Raw genomic sequence first — 17,613 nt, 5'->3', positions numbered from 1 at the left:
AATGAGGGCTAACCAGCCACGTGACATGGCCATGCCCCCGCCACGTCTCCCCGTTGCGAGCATTCGTGCAGTCTTTTGCTGCTAGGATTGTGCTGTGAAACCCCAGGGAAGACTTCAGTAGATCCCTGCAGTGGAGATAGAAAACATGCCAGCCCAAGACAAAATGGCAGCCAGATAGTATATTCATACAGATTCCAGTATTAAGGGGGGGCGGCGGCGGGACAAAAGCCTAATAAAGACCTACAAAATACCTAAATTGAGATCATAAGAACTTGAACTAAATCTTAAAGTGGTAAAAAAAAAAAAATATCTCCACAACTGGCTGCTAACATATATGTAGGGGAAAGCTGTTATAATGCAGCAGGTGCGACAGGACAGGGAAGTCTCCCACAATATTCTGTTCTTTGAGTGGGGGGACAGATTCCATTTTGTGGGGGATTCCATTTTGTGGGGAGGGGTTCCGTTTGGGGCGTGTGGGAGGGTTATATTTTGTGTGCTGGGGTAAGGGTGCCATTTTGTGTGTGTTGCGGGGGTGGTGGTGCCATTTTGTGTGTGCTGCATGGGGTGGGGGCGTCATTTTGTGTGTGCTGTGCAGCGCGGGTGCCACTTTGTGGGTGCTGCGTTTGGAGGGGTGCCATATTGTGTTTGCTGTGCAGGGGGATTCAATTTTGTGTGTGTCGCACGGGGTGATATACTGTGTGTGCTGCAAGGGGGGTGAAGATTTGCTTCATTATATGGGTGCAAATACAATTCCCACCTTTCAATATATATCAAATAGTCCACGGTCTGGTTCTTTTCTCAATTTATTCAGACAATAGAAAACATTTTTTACAGCATCATTTCAGTCGGTTGCATCATTCAGGCATATAGAATTTAGTTGTAGATTGGAAAATCCTTAGCTTGTTGTTAGCTTGGTGGTGTTTAATGATTCTGAAATCTATAAATCCAATATCTTTATACATTTCCTTCGCCAGTGTAAACATAGCAATCACCTGTTTTTCTCAGTCAGCCCAAAATGTTCTTAGTTAATCATCAACATTAGAACACTGTTTCTTACTTTACTTTGATTTAAAAGAACCTCTTTTTTTCTGTCACTAAGTAATTATAGTTAATCCGGTTCCTTATCTTTTAAGACCCATCTCTATTGTATTGTCTTTCTAAGTATTTAACTAAACTTTGATTCCAAACTGTTCAACTCGGCAGACATTAAACATACAAAGTTTCTTAAAATCACATAAAGCAAACTACACCTGCCTGTCTTCAAACTGATTTATCTTCAGCTTATCATTATCCAATATAATTTCTAACTTAATACGAAATTACTTATTTTAACTAGTTGCATGCTGAATATATATGTATATAGAGAATATAGTATGTATAGCCGAGCTCCCCCTCTTACCTCTGTGCCGGGCGGGGGACGCTACGGGCTATCAATCGGAGCGCCGGAGTTCCGCGGCGTACCCGGCAAGCGAGGGCCTCCATCTTGGGTGCTCGCGGATGCGCGGTTGAAGCCATGTGCATGCGCCGTAGTAGAGAGTTGCGGCAGCCATTACAGAGGCTCTGCAAGGGACTACACGTCCCAGGATCCTTAGGGGCTGCATATCACATAGGCAGTTACAGCCAATAGGGCTCCAGGATCCACACAAGGACAGAAGGAGGTTTGGTGTGAATAAGGGACCATGCCAGTCGGGAGCAGAACGGCAAGGGGTGAGGACGTGTTCAAGGTACCAGTGGTCCCTGAACTAGGCCAGATCTCCCCTGCAGACCCCAGCTAGGCCCCTGAGCCCTAATAGGTTGTTGTACTGAAGGGAAGGCCCCCAGATGGGGACGCTCCCCTTAGCACACAACAGCATTAGTACACCGAATATATTTGTATATAGTTATCATATCCCCTCTTAGATGCCTCTTTTCTAATGTAAATAAATCTAATTTAGCTAGCCTCTCCACATAAGTTAGAATGTCCATCCCCTTTATTAATTTGGTGGTTCTTCTCTGCACTCTCTCTAGTTCCATAATGTCTTTTCTTAGGATTGGTGCCCAAAATTGTACTCCATATTCAAGGTGTGGTCTTACTAGTGCTTTGTAAAGGGGCATAATTATGTTTACTTCCCTTCCATCCATTGCCCGTTTGATGCAAGATAAGATCTTGTTTGCATTTGCAGCTACTGCATGACATTGGGCACTATTGCTAAGCCTGCAGTCTACAAGCACTCCTAAATCCTTCTCCATCAAGGATTCCCCCAATATATCTCCATTTAATTTGTAAGTCGCCTTTTTATTCTTGCATCCCAAATTGATAACCTTACATTTATCTGTATTAAACCTCATTTGCCAGTTACCTGCCCACATTTCCAGTCTCTCCAAGTCCTTCTGAAGAGAAAAGACATCCTGCTCTGATTCTATTACCTTACACAATTTATTATCATCAGCAAAGATGGAGACTTTGCTCTCGAGCCCAACCTCAAGGTCATTGTCACGGTGACTTTATGGCAGGCTGTAATTTACACAAAAATATATATAATATATAATATATATTTATAACTGGGTTGAACTGGGACGAGACTTAGATATGATAAAATATAATTTATTCCTTGATAAAGGTGAACACAACAGATTATACAAATAACAGGCAAAATATAGACACTTACTTAAAGATGGAAATGATGAAACAGTCACATCTGGACTGGCAGTTCATACAGCAAATCTTCATCATCCCAAGACACGAAAAGACATTTGCATGAAGACACTGAGTAAGGGGTGACTCTGACTTATATATCATTTTAACCCTTCTCTACACTCACGGCGCCGAGCCGTCTAGCAAAAGTCCTTTTGAAGCTCTTTGAAGCTGATTTTGGACTTGCAAAATATCACACTTAAAAACCAAACAGTTCCTGGTTCCTGCCTCCAACATAAACAATTAGGCACTTTAGCCTTTGATCACCAGGCTATGTAAATTCTAGCAAGATGTTCTGCTTGCCTATTACCATAACAGAGGGAGTTTGCAGTTTTCACAATAGATTCAAAATCCCATATAAACTGTAAATAACTTCATAACTTCAGTTCAGTAATACTTACTGGCACGCGAGAGATATTAATACATTCCGTCACACCTGACGCTCCCAATGAGACGGTGAAATATTACCGTGTAATATTAAAATTAAGAGAGATATTAATATCTGGCTCTTAGTATCTGTTAGATATCAAGTGTTTAGAATCATTAGTTGGGGCTAAGTCCCACGAATACACCCATGTAACTCTTAGCACGTTCAGCCAAGGACATCTCATAATATTCTTATATTTAATAAGGTCACCCATTCTGATATCTCCTGGTGTAACCGCCCCCTTGCCCCCATCAATAAACACTTTAAAGCAGGGACCCCTGGGTGGGGCACATTTGTCACCTGGTTTTAGATTTCAAACCTTATGCCCAGACCTCCTGAATCAGAGGCCTTTGTAAGTGTGAGTTATAATGCTCACACCCCACTCTAGCTTCCTGCAAACAGGACGCCTTTGATCAGGGCTGTTTCCTAGCAATATTCCCTTGGCCTGCAAATTAGTATTAACATACTGTGCACCAAAACCCCCATGTGTATGTTTCACACCCAACTTCAATCAAGCCTTTTGAAGTCCATATTTTCTGAAAAGACACAATACAGTTGTATTTTCTTAAACTGTAGCTTATTAACCCCTTAAGCCCCAGTGTGTGTGGTGCAGACACTGGCATAACCATAAAACATGCGAACAGGGGAATATACATTTTCATGTTAGAACAAGGGTTAAATCCCATTTCTGGACCTCAGCCCAGTTAACCCCTTGCTTCCCAGGTGAGAGTAGAGGGTGGCCAATTGGGGTGTAACCCCTTTAATCCCGGGCCAAGTCCTCACGACCGTCACACCTCCCCTGCTCAAGGGGAGCCTGGTACCCCAGCTGCCTCCCCCTGGCACTGGGATACCGCTGGCGCCCTTGAAGCACTCAATAAGTCCTGAGGGATTGGCCTGGCAAAATTGTCCTCCGGCATTGTCCAGTACATTGTCCTGGCCACAGTGGATAGTGAAATCCAGATCCTGCGGAGCCGGGCTCCACCGTGGCCGCCAGGCATTCTCCTTTGCCTCCCTCTGCCCCCCACCCAGTGCCTGGTGAACCAAGTCCATGGTGAAGGGGCCTGTCTGCAGACCAGGCTGCACACTGCCCAGAGACTGGCATGTCTCTGCACCAACAGGAGACCAGCTATCCAGCACAGACCGTCGCTTTCCTGTCAACCAAGTCTGGGAAAGAGCTATGTCACTATCCTGTAGGGACCCTACCTGCCCTGGCCCTGTGCCCACCTGTAGCTGCTCTGCTATACTCCTGACTCTCCTCCCTGGCTGCCTATCTACCCACAGCCCCTCCTTTGGGAACCCTGGGGAATCTGTCAGAGGGGTCACTCCTGGCCAGTCAGAATAAGGGACCTTCTGCCTACCTAGCCCATCCCTAGCTTCTGCCAGCTGCCTGACACCCCACTGACCTCCTACCTCCCCCTGCTCCACGGTGTCTCCCTGCCTAGCCTCCCCTAGGCCCAGCACCTCAGCCTGCTGCTTACTTCCCTGCAGCCCACCTGCACTCCTCTCTCCCCTGGGCAATCCTAACCCAGACACTGGAACTACCTGAGTGCACCTACCTCCCTGACCTTGTCTCCCCTTTACCAGGGATGAGCTCAGGGGCATCTCTCCAGATGCAACCGCCTTAGCTCTTGGCTGGCAGGTATCCCTGTGGTGGCACAAGCCTGCCACTGCCCAGGATACCCCCAGCCCATAGCTAGGCTGCAACAGGGGGTTGCTGATCTGAGACACCCCCTGAGGCTCTGCCAGTGTAATGGGGAACTCTAGCTGCCATACCTGCTGCTTTCCCTCCCTGGCTACCACTAGCCCTTCTTCTCCCACTGAGGACTGATTTAGGCTACCTACCTGCAGCCTCCCCTCACTCCGCTTCTCCCTAGCTAATCCTAACCTGGATCCTAGGGCTAATTGAGTGAGGCCATCTCCCTGACACTGTCTCCCCATTACCGGGGATGAGCTCAGGGTTGCTGGTGCAGATGCACCCACCTTAGCTCCTGGCTGGCAGGTAATCTGGGGGTGGTCTAACTTTGCCACAACCCCTGAAATCTGGGGGTGGTCTAACTTTGCCACAACCCCTGATACCTCCAGCCCATAGCAAGGCTGCAACAGTGGGGCTCAACTGAGAGTCCCCTTGCTGCTCCGCCAGGGTAATGGGGAAGTCTAGCTGTCCTACATGCTGCCCTTCCTTCCCCTCCCCTGGTACCCCTATCTCCTGCCACCCCCCAGTCACCCCTAGAGTGAAACAACAGGGTACAGTCATAGGAACAAATAAGTCAGGGTCAGTCTGCGACTTGGTCTGGCTTACCTCGCTGGTCCCCGCAGAGACCGCCACCTTCGTTGGTCCCAATTGCAGGGGGACTGGAGTGGCCGCCGCCGGCACCATCTGGGCTGGGCAGCAACGGGCCGCTGCCGCGATAGCGCCCGGGTTGGGTACAGGTACACCGGTGCAGGACAAGGGTCCCAGGTCTTTGTGGAGGAACACAGCTCCATGCAAACTTGGTAAAATAACCCCCTCCCGCAAACCCTGTCCCTCCCCCCAAATAAAATTGCCGCCGCTTCTTCTCCGCCGCCGCCGCCGGTTCTCCGCTGGGATCAGGTGGATAGCCGCCGCTCTCCGCCGCTGTTGCCGATGCAGCCCGTCCAGGTTCTCCAGGAGACGTCCCGAGGAGGGTTGTCGCCCTGGCTGGGCGGGAGCCATCAGAGGATGTCGCTAACTGGGTCATCTTTTCCGCAGCTCGTGAGCGCTGACCCTGAGGGGCATCTTCGCCCGACCGCGCACGGTCCGGGCACTGGGCATTATTGTGGCCCATTTGTTGGCAGTGCCGCAGCGGCTGCCGATGCTTCTCCGCCACCGGTGGACTAACCCCAGCAAGGGGCAACGGAGTCCAGAGCGGAGTTGCTTGAGCGCCGGGCTCTGGGAGTGGATAAGCGGGTCGGTGTGGTACCGACGCGAGGAACTGGGTCCACTTCGCCGGGAACCACGTATTGCCCAACACACACACCAATGCTAGCTCTTTCAGGGAAAATGGACGGGCCACAGCAACGGCCGTTACCTCTCCTGGTGCAAGACTTCTGTGGTCTCCGAGACCCACCGCTCCCTCCACAAGTCTCTCCCGTCCCGGAGCTGGGTCCATTCCCTGCTCTCCGGGCGATTTGATGGTTACAGCAGCTGCAGCTGTGGATCTTTACTCAGCCTGCCGGGTTTCATGCTCACCGATCGCTGTCTCTCTCTCTCAGCCTTGCTGGCTGCTGGTCCCCGCGCCGACTAGATGCACTCCACAAGTCCCATATTTCATGATCATGTCCATGTTCATGATCACGAATATGGGACAATAAGAATAGATACATGCACATTAAGCATTTTCTATTGCACCACTGAGAGGTATGACACTTTTGAGACACAAGGAGCTTCAGGGTTTTTATGAAGTTTTTATTGACTCTATTAATATTAATTAAATAAAATATATATATGTTGTATGTCTAGCGCACTTAGACCAGGATCTAATACCACTCGCGGTCTGCAGTGCGCCCTAGTGGAGATCTTTCTGTGTGTTCCTTACACACGTATCCCTTTTGTCCATGTCTTTATCCCTGGCAGCACGCGACCGATAGAATATCATCTATTGATACAAGAGTTCTGAGCGAGGTTTCTCAAAATCTCTTAAAGGTGAACACAACAGATTATACAAATAACAGGCAAAATATAGACACTTACTTAAAGATGGAAATGATGAAACAGTCACATCTGGACTGGCAGTTCATACAGCAAATCTTCATCATCCCAAGACACAAAAAGACATTTGCATGAAGACACTGAGTAAGGGCTGACTCTGACTTATATATCATTTTAACCATTCTCTACACTCAGGGCGCAGAGCCGTCTAGCAAAAGTCCTTTTGAAGCTCTTTGAAGCTGATTTTGGACTTGCAAAATATCACACTTAAAAACCAAACAGTTCCTGGTTCCTGCCTCCAACATAAACAATTAGGCACTTTAGCCTTTGATCACCAGGCTATGTAAATTCTAGCAAGATGTTCTGCTTGCCTATTACCATAACAGAGGGAGTTTGCAGTTTTCACAATAGATTCAAAATCCCATATAAACTGTAAATAACTTCAGTTCAGTAATACTTACTGGCACGCGAGAGATATTAATACATTCCGTCACACCTGACGCTCCCAATGAGACGGTGAAATATTACCGTGTAATATTAAAATTAAGAGAGATATTAATATCTGGCTCTTAGTATCTGTTAGATATCAAGTGTTTAGAATCATTAGTTGGGGCTAAGTCCCACGAATACACCCATGTAACTCTTAGCACGTTCAGCCAAGGACATCTCATAATATTCTTATATTTAATAAGGTCACCCATTCTGATATCTCCTGGTGTAACCGCCCCCTTGCCCCCATCAATAAACCCTTTAAAGCAGGGACCCCTGGGTGGGGGACATTTGTCACCTGGTTTTAGATTTCACACCTAATGCCCAGACCTCCTGAATCTGAGGCCTTTGTAAGTGTGAGTTATAATGCTCACACCCCACTCTAGCTTCCTGCAAACAGGACGCCTTTGATCAGGGCTGTTTCCTAGCAATATTCCCTTGGCCTGCAAATTAGGTATTAACATACTCTGCACCAAAACCCCCATGTGTATGTTTCACACCCAACTTCAATCAAGCCTTTTGAAGTCCATATTTTCTGAAAAGACACAATACAGTTGTATTTTCTTAAACTGCATCTTAGTAACACCTTTAGCCCCAGTGTGTGTGGTGCAGACACTGGCATAACCATAAAACATGCGAACAGGGGAATATACATTTTCATGTTAGAACAAGGTTTAAATCACATTTCTGGACCTCAGCCCAGTTAACCCCTTGCTTCCCAGGTGAGAGTAGCGGGTGGCCAATTGGGGTATAACCCCTTTAATCCCGGGCCAAATCCTCACGACCGTCACAGTCATTAATAAACAAGTTAAAAAGCAGGGGTCCCAGTACCAATCCCTGAGGTACTCCACTCACGACTTTAGCCCAACCTGAAAAAGTTCCATTTATGACAACCCTCTGTTGTCTGTCCTTTAACCAGTTTTTAATCCAGGTGCATATATTATTACTGAGTCCAATTTTCTTTATTTTGTACACCAACCTCTTGTGTGAAACCGTATCAAAAGCCTTTGCAAAATCTAAGTAGATCACATCAACTGCATTACCCTGGTCTAAATTCCTACTTAGCTCCTCAAAGAAACAAATAAGGTTAGTTTGGCAAGATCTATCCTTCATAAATCCATGCTGACTATTACTAGTAATTTTGTTTTCCATTAAGTATTCCTGAATTTTATCCCGTGTTAAATCTTCAAGTAGTTTCCCTACTATTGAAGTCAGGCTTACAGGTCTGTAATTTCCCGGTTGTGATCTAGCTCCCTTTTTAAATATAGGCACCACATCTGCTTTACGCTAATCTTGTGGTACTGAGCCTGTGGAAATGGAGTCCTTGAATATTAAATATAATGGTTTGGCTATTACTGAGCTTAACTCCTTGAAAACTCTTGGATGTATGCCATCGGGGCCAGGTGCCTTATTTACTGAAATTTTTTCAAGTCGCTTATGAACTTCTTCCTCAGTTAACCAATTGTTCATTAATATGGAGGTTGTGGCTTCCTCCTGCGGCACTACTATTGAACTTGATTATTCCCTGGTAAACACAGAGGCAAAGAATTTGTTTAATACCTCAGCTTTTTCCTTATCTCCAATAATCTGCCTACCCATCTCACACAGAAAGGGTCCTATATTTTCTTTTCTCATTTTTTTTAGTTATTAAGGTAATTAAACAACTTTTTAGGGTTGACCTTACTTTCTATTGCAATCCTTTTTTCATTATCCATTTTTGCTAATTTGATTGCCCTTTTGCAATTTTTGTTACATTCTATTGCAATCCTTTTTTCATTATCCATTTTTGCTAATTTGATTGCCCTTTTGCAATTTTTGTTACATTCCTTATAATTCTGATACAATGTCTCCGTCCCTTCTGACTTAAAGAATCTAAACGCCTTCCTCTTCTTGTCCATTTCCTCCCCTACCTGTTTATTTAGCCACATTGGTTTTGACTTATTTCTTTTATACTTATTACCCAAGCGTATACACTGATAAGTGTGCTTTTCTAGCAATGACTGCCCATTTATCTTCCACATTTTTCCCTGCAAAAACATCATCCCATTGTATTACTACTAGATTAGATCTCAGTTTATTAAAATCTGCCTTACTAAAGTTTAAGGTCTTTGTTGAACTCAAGAAATCTATTTTTTGATAATTTATTTCAAATGAGACCATGTTATGATCACTGTTACCCAAATGTTCCAGGACTTGAATATTTGTTATTACTTCTACATTGTTTGATATGACCAAATCCAGTATTGCCCCTCTCCTGGTTGGTTCCTCAATAATTTGGGTCATATAATTGTCTTTAAGCACCCCCAAAAACCTGTTTCCTTTTGTTGTAACGCTAATCTCATTGCCCCAGTCTTTGTCTGGATAATTAAAATCCCCCATTATGCAAACATGACCCAGTTTTGATGCATTTTCCATTTGCAAAAGTATTTTAGCTTCCTCAATCTCACAGATATTTGGTGGTTTATAGCATATTCCCACAAACATTTCTTAATACTTTTACCTCCACTGCTAATTTCTATCCACATTTTCATCATTCCCTTCATAAACATCATCCCTTATAATAGGTTTTAGATCCGGTTTAACATATAAACATACTCCACCTCCCCTTCTACATCTGTAGCAAACATTATTGCACCAGTTATCACACAGTAATGGATGCAATAACGTCGGCTATATCTGTATGTAGGCATGATAAACACAAGCACACACACACCTGATACATCCACCATACAAATAAACAACCACACACTTTATACATACACACACATAATGTGTTAACAGTGTAGCCATGGCTGGTTTCTGGCTACCAGCCTGCCCTCACTGACAGTAAGCCCTGGTAAAAGCAGGCCTGCCAGTAGTAATCATGGGGTTCCCCCACTCCCTGCAGCACCCTTGAGTGACAGGGTGAGGAGGTGGAACAAGGCCTGAGTATACCCAATCCTGGGTCAGACCTGGTGCCCTCCTGGCTGTACTTAAGGCGGATTGCCGCCCAAATTCAGTAGTGCCCCTCCCCATTTGAGAGAGGTAGGTCACACAGCAGAGTGCCTGAGCATTGGGCCTTCTCTTTTCCTCTTCCCCTTGGGGGAGACAGAGTGTGGACCATTCCTCTGCCTCTGCTAGAGGGGTAGGGAAGAGCAAGGACAGCTGCAGGGGCCCTTGACACATAGTGGTTGTCCAGGGACCATCCTAAAGCTGGGTAGCTGACTCAGAGACTGTGTTGGGCAGACCACTGCCGTGCTTGTGAGTGTGGACCCAATACAACTGTTCCTGTTCATATACATCCTGCCTGGTGTGTGATCTTACTGGGGAAGGAGAGGGAGTATTTCTATCGTAGGAAATCGCCTCCATACATCTGGAGCCTACGGCAGATGGAGGCGCTGTACTGCTAGAGAACCATGTGGGGTATGTACCCCAGAAACCTGTCCTGTGACCCCACCACTATTGGCGGATGACTCAGCCATCCAGCTTACCAACAGGTATCATGCACCACACACGCTGTAATGGCAGAATCTCCCATCGGGTGTGGGAAAACACTGTTACAACTATAACACACAAAAACAACAGAGACACACACTGATCTGCACAACACACGAACACAGACCCTGACCTGCACAACAAACGAACACAGACCCTGACCTTCACAACACTCTCTCTAACACTGATCTGCACAACACTCACACAGACACAGACCTACGCAGCCTCTGACCTGCACAGACACTCACACAGCCACTGACCTGCACACAAACCATACACAAAGACTGACCATCACACACTGTTCCACATGAACCAGCTGTATAAGGAGCAACCATGCAGGTGCCCCCTGTGGCTGTAACTGCAGCTGCATATTTCTCTCTTCATATTTCTAGCACAGCAGTTCCGTTCTTGGCAATACTGGCCCCGCCCCCTGATGATACTGCCTGCCCCCTGATGATTCTGGCCCCGCCCTGACAATACTGGCCCCGCCCCCTGACAATACTGGCCCCGCCCCTCCTCTGCAGCCGAAACTGGGACATTTCTAACATTTTCAAATAATTGTCGGGACACCGGGACGTGTGCTGCAAATCCAGGACGTCTGGTCGCTTATCTAATGGTACCAATCTCTTAGTTGTTACAATTGACTTTCATTTATTTGTCTTGTTTAAAGCTGCAGACCAAGCAATAACCTACATGTGTGTTTCTTTTTTTTTTTTTTTTAAATAAATCTGTTCTGTACTATAAGAAAATAGCTGGTAGTATTTAAAAAAAAAACAAAAGAACAACTGGGGAATCCAAGATGGCTGCTTAGGAGAAGGCTGCAGCCTGCTGAGGCTCCCACGGAAGCTCCCTCTCACACAGCATTTGAAACGGTTTAAGGTGACTTTTCCTCACAAAACAAATATACAAAATGTTGTATTTGAGGATGGATTTTAGCATAGAGAAGAAATAACTGACATTTTATCATCTGATTGGGGAATCCTAGGCCTACACAGAGGCAGTTAGAAGGGACAGAAAATGACAGTTGACAAGGGAAGGCAGCCTTGGGTACCACGTGGGCTCTGTGAGGAGCCCGCCTGGGCACGCAGCGAGTCACTGCGGGTTGTGACAGACTCACAAATGACAAACAAACTCTATGTGAGAGGCTGGCAGCTCGCACAGCCATTGTAATCACTGCCAACTGTCTCTCTCTGTCAGACTGCTGTGTTGTTACCGGCTGCAGCTTCTCTGCTGGTATCCACGGAAACGCCCTCCTGACTTGTGGCAGTGCTTACAAATCAACATCTTTAAGTGCCTCATATGTGGTGACATAGTTAGATATATGCTGAATCAGATAAATAAAACCATCTGTGCTTATTATACAAATAGCTAAAAAAAAAAGTAAATACATCATAAGCAAAGGATTTTAGTGAAAAGATATGCTTTCATGACACATCTCCTTTTGTTAAACAGGGTAATACAATAGAAATCTTCTCACAATCTCTAAAGTTCAACGCAGTTGATTACTCATGTAACGGTGTTTCCCCCACCCGGTGGGAGATCTGGCCATTACTAGTTGTGTGGTGCATGATACCTGCTGGCAACAGGAGGGCTGAGCTGCCCCGCCGGTGGTAGTGGGGACACAGTATCAGGTTTCTGGGGTACATTACCCACATGGTTCTCTAGCACAGCGGTGCACAAACTGGGGGGTGCAAACTGTAGACGTCGGTGGGGGGGGGGGGAGTTGAGGGGCACGCGCAACGCCTTTGTAAATTTACTTACTGATTCTTTACCACGTGTGTGCATGACAATGTGGCGTCAAATGACGCCTGTTACCATGGAGACATAATGTTACATGACTGGAGCGTCATTTGACGCTCCATTGAAGGTAAGGGGAGGCGCGATCGTGAGAGGAGCAGGCACTGAGGGGGGGGGGGGGGGAAGGAGGGGCGAAGCGCATGAAGTTTCCGCACCCTTGCTCTAGGGCAGTGGATATTCACATATTCACATCTGCAAATGGCTATTCACACTGGATTGTAAATAAAATAACGAAATGAAAAAAATCATCTGAGCCGTGAATTGAACCTGAATCACTCAGTTCATGGGTACATGGTTTTAACAGCCAATCAGATGGCTGTTGAACCATTTCCTGTCCAAATGTGATGTCACAAGCCATATTTAAGTCCGTGACACCTTATTTGAGTCCAAGATGCCAACGAGACAACATCATGTTTTGGATCTACCATTGGGTTTTTGGATTGAGAGATGAAGAAAGAAGATATAGAAAATGAAAAAATAATTATAGAAGAAAGAAGAATTGGGGTACCTGATACGGATCTTCATGCATCAGATGCAGTTTCAGGCCTTTGCGGTATGTGAGTTTCCTGATTCCCTGGGAGTCGGCGGGCCAGTGCTTCTAAAGGTAAGTAAAATATTGAATGTATGTAAATGTATTTATTTTTTACAGATTTTTCGATTTAATTTTTTTTGGTAATTTTTTCATTGCACATTGACTGATAATGTATTAATCTGTACCACTTTAGGGTACACATCAATACATTATTAGGTCAATATTTTTTTTTTTAATTGCTTGCTTTGTATTGAATGTGATTTTTTCTATGTGTGTTTATTATGTGGATGTAATTGTTTGTCATTTTTCTGCATTAATTTAAAAAAAAATTGGCGATTGATTTTATTTTTTAATTAATGATGTCTTGTGTTGGGTAATGATTTTAATGGTTGTGATGCTGAGTTGTTTTATTAATTAATTGCTTTGTTGGTTAATGGTTGAATGAATTTCTTGTTGTTTAGCCGAGTTGTTTTATTAATTAATTACTTTGTTGGTTAATGGTTGAATTAATTCCTTGTTGTGTTTGTTGGTTTTTGTATTAGTTGCATTTGTTGGCTAGTGTTTTAATTGATTGAATTGGGGTGTTTAGGTGTTTTATTATTGTGTCTTTTGTACATTAATGTATTTTGATTAGGTGCCCATTGAGGGCTATAGTGGCTTATCAAGCCTATATTATATGGGTATGATGTACCACTATGACACTCAATGGGTACAAGGTGGGTATAGTGGGTCCGGGGTGGGTGGTTAGGCCTCCCGGGTGGGTAGCGGGACAGAATGGGTTAACCCCTTAATCACTATATTGGTTATTAATCGCTAAGGTGATTAAGTGGCTACGGTCCAATAGAATGTAGTCTAATATGTATTTTTCTCCCCCTCTCCCCCCCCTCTCCTGGAGATGTTTTTAAATCGGGAGCCACGCTCAGACCGTACTATAAGAGGATCTGCTATAATGGGGTTGAGCTGTATATAATATAGTCTCCGACAGATGTTGGCTTAACTGTTCCATGGAAGGTTCATTTTTTCATATACTGTATGGTGGTCTTGCTCTAAAATTACAAACCTTTTGGATACAAGTTTTACAAGGCATAAAGGAAATTACTTTTTTTCGTCTCCAGTTGGATCCTTTAGTGGTTTTGTTGGGTGCAGTAGATGTGGATAAAAAGTATGTCTTTAAATCTAACTCCAGTTTTCTAATCACACATAAGATCACTTTTCTGCTCACTATCATAGCCAGTAAGTGTTAGGTGGGGTATTAGCTATACTCATCTTGATTTTCTAGGTTGTGTATTTTAAAACACATACATATAGTTTGTGTAGTAAGGAGTCCCTGATTTATACACTTTTATGACTGCACTGATCCATGTTAAATAATCGTGTGTAATGCTATAATGCAGAGGTTCACAAATTGTGGTTAATGAACCATTGATTGTCCCATAAGACTTTAGTTCTGTTCAGCAAAAACATGCAGGCTTGATTTTTGAGGCATTTCTGCTGTCTAACTTCTTTATTACTACAGATGCAGTGCTATAGTCGGTCGCGTGGCTTTGAGAATGGGCAGATCTACCGTGTGCAATGCCTTGACAGTCCGGGGCCCATCGGGATTAACACAGCAGGGGTGCTGCGTCTGAATGGGACTCGCACTGTGTGAATCCTACCGGGTTGCACCTGTCTGTAAGATATGCGCAGTAAGAGTGAGACTAAATCAGTCAGTCTACCTGTGCGCCTCTATTAGGTGATTGCACCGCTTTTATTTTGATAACACAGTATTGAAGCAGGGGGTCTCCGGAGCTGAATCACATTAATTTCAGCCTCGAGGACCACCTGCTTCCTGAGTTCATGGCCCAGTTATGGGGTGTGGGTATCCCTGCCATGTTTAAATTCTCCCGCGTCACGGCCCACGCGTAACTCAGGAAGCAGAGGGTCCCAGAGGCAAAAATTCATGCGGTTCAGCTCTCGAGACCCCCTGCTTCACTACTATTATTAAATTAAAATAAAAGCAGCTTTGTTACCTTAGCGGCTAGCTGCTAAGGCAATGAAGGGGTTAATTCATACTACCTGGTTTATTGAGGGTAGAGCGGGTAGGTGAAGGGGGTAGTTTCCCCACGGTGCATGGTTAGGCCTACCGGGAAGGTTGCGGGAGGGGTTAACCTCTTCATTACCTTAGTGGTAGTAACCACTATGGTAATGAAAGGGTTAACCCCTCCCACTACCCACCCGAGAGGCCTAACCACCCACCCTGGGGCAACAGCTCCCTTCACCCATCCCGTCTACCCCCAATAAACATTACAGTACAATACGAACACCAATACAATATATTGAACAACCCCTCCCCCCCCCCAACCCATACAGTACAGTAATGGGCAAAATCCCTATTACCCAGATCTGGATAATAGCACATGTGTTCATTAAAAATTAAAACATAACCAAAACATTACCCAACCAGCACATAATAAATTAAAGTTGTACTTACCCCTGCCAAAATGAAGGCTGTCCTCATCCTCCTTGTCTTCCTCTGCATCCTCCTCGTTTTCAGCGAGCACCATTCATAAAATAAAAAAAAACTAACTACTGACCTGCAACACCTTAATCACCTTAGCGGTTATGAACTACTATGGTAATTAAGGGGTTAACCCCCCCCCCCCTCCCACTACCCACCCGGGTGTCCTAACCACCCTCCCCGGGGCAACTACCCCCATCCTCCACTCCCTCTACTATTTGATTTTCACAGTGGTAAACCATGCCCACAATATGTGTATGGATTGCCACAATGGCAATGAATGGACAAGCTACAAATAAAACAAGCACTGAATAAAATACATTACAATAAAAAAAAAACATTTGCCAATAAACCAATTGATTGTCACAGTGGTAAACCATGCCTATAATATGGGCATGCTTTGCCACAATGGCAATGAATGGACAAGCTACAACTAAAAGAGCAAGCACTGAATAAATTACATTTCAATAAAAAAAAACATTTGCCAACAAGCTAATTGATTGTCACAGTGTGACACACTGTTTTAATCCAGATGAGCCATTAAGTCTCCTAACTGAGACCACGAGCACAAGCAAGCACAGATGGAAATAACACAGTGCCGCAGCGGATTTAGGGGTGGCAGCGTAACCAACCATACTGCTGCATCTGTACTATGCTGCCAAATGCATAAAATATTTATGGTTATAGATCAGGAAGTTTTGTCTACCAAATGATTATGATCTGCCAGGTGGTTAAAGCTGCAGTTCAATCAATATCCTGCATGTGTGGTTTTTTTAATAAATCAGTTCTGTACTGTGAGAAAATACTTGTAGCATTTTCTTTTTTTTTTAAAACAACTTTGGAAGACAATTTTTTATGTATTCTAATGTAACGAGCATTTTTGTTTCTATAGCAACCCTTTAGAAAGGCACAACCCCTTCCTTTAATGTAACAGGCTCTGGCACACCCCTTTGTGAGTCCTGCCCCCTCCACAGCTGTGCACGTGCATGAGCACAAATGTATCAGTCATTGCCTGGTCACATGATCTTCCCCCAGAACTGACAGAGCAGCAGCAGAAAAGGAGAGTAGCTCAGAATTAATTAATTAAACCTTATTCCATTGCACGTGTGTAGTTAATGTTAAATATTAACAACTCATTTAAAATCAAATCTGTATATATAATACTGTAAACAATATGTATATTTAATTTTGTGTGTATGTGAATGTGTACAATTCAATGTGTTATTAAAATTAATAATGGCTTGTTCTTGTATAGCGCTGCTAGTTTTACATAGCACTTTACAGACACATTTTGCAGGCACAGGGCCCTGCGGAGCTTAGGTGTGTATGTATGTGTTTGTATGATATAGATATATATGCACACTTACGCATATACATGCGCACGCGCACACATACACACATATACATGCACACACGTATACATGCGCATACACACATACATGCGCTCACGCACACATACATGCACACATATACACGCACACAAACATGCGCACACGCACACATAAACATGCACACATATACATGCACACACGTATACATGCGCACACACAAACATGCGCACACGCGCACATAAACATGCGCAAACGCACATATATACACACACAAACATGCACACACGTATACATGCGTACACGCACACATATACATGCGCACACGCACACATATACACACGCACACATACATGCGCACACGCACACATATACATGCCCACACGCACACAGATACACAGACGCACATACATGCGCACACGCACACATACATGCGCACATATACACAAACATGCGCACACGCACACATAAACATGCATACACGCACACATAAACATGCACACACGCACATATATACATGCGCACACGCACACATATACATGCGCACACGCACACACGCACACACACACACAAACATGCGCACACGCACACATACATGCGCACACGCACACATACATGCGCACACGCACACAAACATGCGCACACGCACACAAACATGCACACATATACATGCACACACGTATACATAAACATGCGCACACGCACACATAAACATGCGCACACGCACA

General features: G+C 44.7%; 1 protein-coding gene across 10 annotated transcripts in view; it reads left to right on the top strand.

Moving 5' to 3' along the window:
* Positions 1 to 10,841: 10,841 nt before the first annotated feature.
* Positions 10,842 to 17,613, top strand: part of LOC142464211 (NEDD4-binding protein 2-like) — a 91,303-nt gene continuing 84,531 nt past the window's right edge. For 3 of the 10 annotated variants that reach the window (XR_012787621.1, XM_075567613.1, XM_075567581.1), the window contains exon 1: positions 10,946 to 11,347. The gene's annotated coding sequence lies outside the window, so the exon portion shown is untranslated. Of the gene's footprint in view, positions 11,348 to 11,476; positions 11,611 to 17,613 lie in introns of all 10 variants that reach the window. The other 7 variants (XM_075567631.1, XM_075567654.1, XM_075567589.1 and 4 more) reach the window with 6 other exon arrangements.

This window comes from Ascaphus truei, chromosome 1, assembly GCF_040206685.1.
Source record: "Ascaphus truei isolate aAscTru1 chromosome 1, aAscTru1.hap1, whole genome shotgun sequence".
NCBI lineage: Eukaryota > Metazoa > Chordata > Amphibia > Anura > Ascaphidae > Ascaphus > Ascaphus truei.
Note: the sequence above shows the minus strand (reverse complement) of the source record. Positions and strands in the feature narration are given on the sequence as shown.